Here is a 3,932-nt window from a genome sequence, read left to right as displayed (position 1 = left end):
AGTCTCTGAGAAGCTGACTTTATGTGAGAAGAGAGAAGTGGTTTGTAGAAGACTGGCTATCATATTGAGGAGAAATGCCAGCTCATTGACAAGCCTAGGGCTGCTCCCAGGAGCTTGCAGGGAGTGAGTTGGCTGCAGGGAGTGCTGCTATAGGATGGGGGAGTTGAGCTGCAGGGTGTAAAATCCTAGGTTTTTTAAGTCCAGATCTCTAAAAATAAAACTCTCCTGAGACACAGAATGAAAAACCACACACACATGTAAAGTAAGAAAGAGTAGCTTTAATAGGAAAAGTAAAGATTTTTAATAGAGAGAAAATATACCTCCATGCCTGCAAGGCATATGGGTGGGCAGCTGCCAGAAAAGGACAACTGCACTGGGCATGAAGTTAGGTGTTACTATTATCCTGGGGGTTGGGGATGAATATTTACCAGGGGAAGGTCTGTCATAGTATCTGGCTTCTTGGTTCAATTGCCCAGACTTTTTCCTGCACGTGTGCATCTCTCTCAGGTGAAGAATTTAACTACCTAATCCACATCCAGGATGGTCTCTGAAGGACTGAGTGCACTGTTCAGATGTTGACTTAGGGTCCCTTCCCAGTGGTGAGCTTCTGTGTGTCTATCTGGGACAGCAGAAGGAAAATAAGTTGTTATCCTGGTGCCAAGAGCCAGCTGGGAAGGTTAGGAGGAATGAATCTTCAAAGAGGGTCTGGTTGCATTTTTTGATAGTCTGTGAATGACCAAGCAAGCTGTAAAACAGCTCTGATTATAAGAAACTCCACTTTGGGACCAGCAGTTGGCATAATGGCTATGTCTCTGGACTTCCATGTAATCCCGGACCCAGTGGCTTAAACTCACTCCCGGAGCATGTGCGTGCGTGCCCAAGATCCCAAGGGGAGAATGGAGGAGAAGGGATTGCGGCATGGCCATCCCCCCAGGGGGTGATTTCTCACTTTCTGTCTCTCTGTCTCTCTCTGTCTGTCTGGCAAGAGCATGTGCCCTATAGCAAAAACCTCTCAAAAAGAAAGAAAAATAAAATTAAGAAAAGAAGAGAGGAGAGGAGGGGAGAAGAGGGGAGGGGAGGGAAAGGGAGGGGAGGGGAGGGGAGGTGAGAGGAGAGGAGCGGAGAGGAAAGGAAAGGAAAAAAGAAAAGAAAAGAAAGAAAAGAGAAAAAAAGAAAAGAAAAGAAAAGAAAAGAAAAGAAAAGAAAAGAAAAGAAAAGAAAAGAAAAGAAAAGAAAAGAAAAGAAAAGAAAAGAAAAGAAAAGAAAAGAAAAGAAAAGAAAAGAAAAGAAAAGAAAAGAAAAGAAAAGAAAAAGAAAAGAAAAAAGAAAAGAAAAGAGAAAAGAAAAGAAACTCTACCTGAACAAGTGTGAGAGCTAATACCTGATCTCTAGTGAGAGCAGTAAATGACCCTCCTCAAAAGTTTGACTAGAGTGACTCCGTTTTACAGGTCGGCTCTAACTTAATATGTGTGTCCGTTTCCTATCATAGTGATTCTTCCTTGGGGATCCTGCCCTATTTACCTACTCACTGGGTCTAATTTCTGTCTCATAAATTCTCTAATGGGTTCACCTGGTCACAATCCCAATGCCTCGGAGGAAGGAAACCTGTCCCCAAGCAGTTATTCAAGGACAGTAACTGCAACCCACACCAGACTTGGCACAAAGTGGACACCTGGGAAATCCCAGCCATGCAGCAACTGGAGCTGACTTGGCAGTGAGTTAAACAAGCATCTAGGCAGGCCTCCTATGCCGTGTGACCTGCTCGCCCCTACCTCCCCCTGCTACATCACTGTCCAGCATGGTGAATTCTGGTGCTTCCCCAATCAGCTGAAAGTCCCTTGCAGGTGACAGATAGGCAGATGGGTGACAATGACATCCTCACATCAGCCCTCTCTAGCACTACTGAGTCAGGGCCAGCTTCAGGCTGTGCCTCTGACCCTCAAACATTGTTCTCCATTTCGAACCATTTACCAAGCATCTTTATTTTGGGGAGCCTTTCCCAGATAAAACCCCAGAAATGCCACGTTTTCCCAGCAAGTTCCATGTTGCCTGAGAGTCAGAGACACCTGTAAATCCTGCCTGGCTATTCTCATCTTGGGGGGCCAAGAAAGCCACATTCTCTTCATTTAAGAGGACTAACCGTAGACAAGGTCTTTCAAGGCTTTGTGTCCCTATTTGCTTGAATAATTCTTACATAAATGATACCTTAGACCCTCGGCCTCTGCTGAACAGGACTTGCTGAAACACTGTTCCTAATGCAGATGCTTCCTCTGGAAGATGATTTCTGAAAAGGTTCAGCATGATAAAGCAGTCCTTGTGAAATTCCCTAGACCCTCACAAACAGAGTTTTGAGGGCTTCAGACTAGAAGTCCTGACTACTTTCATTGTGTTTAATTAACCCTAAAACAAGCAACAGGGTGTTCCCAAAGTAACCCCCAGGAGCTTGAGAATCCACTGTTCATTTTAAAGATGCAGATAAATAAATGCCCAAACTCCCGATGCCACACACAGGGGCTGGCACCAGCGTGTCACCCTGTGTGGGCCCTCTGGTCATTCTCACCACTGCGTAGTTAGAAGTGGGGAGAGCCTCTTCTGCTCCCCTTCTCAGGCCCGAGTGCTCATCTACAAAGCTGGCCCTGCGAAGCTGCCAGCAGAAGCTCACATCTCTGCTGGTCCTGGCGTTTCACACCCAGCCAACTGCCCAGGGCTCCCAGCCCCTGAGAGTGCTATGTGGGTCCCCCCTCTTCACTGAAGTTAAGTCGACCAAGGAGGAAAGAAGACTGCCATGTGGTCCACTGCGCAGAGAACAGGGCCCATGGGGGCCCCGCACACAGTTGCCACAGACAACGGCCAAACACGCAGTGCAAAGTGGCAGTCGAGTGACTGTGCTGCAGGGAGTAAAGGCCTCCCAGAGACTGGGGCTGCTCTGACCCCTCCCCAGGTTAAGCCCAGCCTTTGCCCACCATGGCCTCCATTTGAGGAGGGTCTCAGCTCTACTGCCCCTCTGTCCCTGGCCCCAGGTGAGCTCTGTCCGGCTGCCCACCCCTGACCCGCCTCTACCTGACGTCCTCTTAGCCAGTGGCCAATGCCCTCTCCATCTCAGAAAGCAGTGAGGTCCCGGACCCTGCATCCCTCCTCTTCAACTCCACACCCTGTGGTTGTGCCTGCACCGAGGTCTACCCAGGGCTCCCAAGTGCCCCTTGGCTCCCTGGGCCTGGTGCACTCCCCCTTCATTGTGGAGGTGCAAACCATGATGTTAGCAACACACAGACGCTTCCTCCGTGCTGGTCACCCTGCCCGTTACAATGGCCCCCAACCTACATCTCCTGTGAAGGCCCAACCCTATCCCTCCATTTTGGAACACTCAGTTCTGGGTGTAGGCCACAAATATAAGAGCTTGTAAAATAATAATAATAATAATACCAACTTTGGTACTAGCAGATGGTGTAATGGTTATGTTATTGTACTACCACATAGTCGACCACGGTTTGAGTCCCAGACCCGGGGGCTTAAAACTCACACCAGGTACATGTGCATGAATATACAAAATCCAGAGAAGAGAATGGAGGAGAAGAGATTGCAGCGTAGTCATCTTCCCTGGGGGGTGATTTCTCACTTTCTGTCTCTCTGGTGAACACACACACTATAACAAAAATCTCTCTAAAAAACAAACAACAACAACAACAAAAATAAACACCCTAACCAGGCAAGTGGGTCCCCAGCCAAGCTTGTCACCTGTGCCACAGCACCTGATCTGAGAGTGAAGTCACCTGTCCATACATAGCACCATCCACTGGGATTTTTTTTAATTATTTTTTATTTTATTTGTTCGTTTACTTATTTTATTTTGATCAGAGAGACACACAGAGAGAAAGTGAGAAAGCAAGCCACCAGGTCCAGGACTTGAACCAGGGTTGGCCATGTGGGAATGT

This window comes from Tupaia chinensis, unplaced genomic scaffold, assembly GCF_000334495.1.
Source record: "Tupaia chinensis unplaced genomic scaffold, TupChi_1.0 Scaffold144150_1, whole genome shotgun sequence".
Taxonomy (NCBI): Eukaryota; Metazoa; Chordata; class Mammalia; order Scandentia; family Tupaiidae; genus Tupaia; species Tupaia belangeri.
This window is presented reverse-complemented; position numbering follows the sequence as displayed.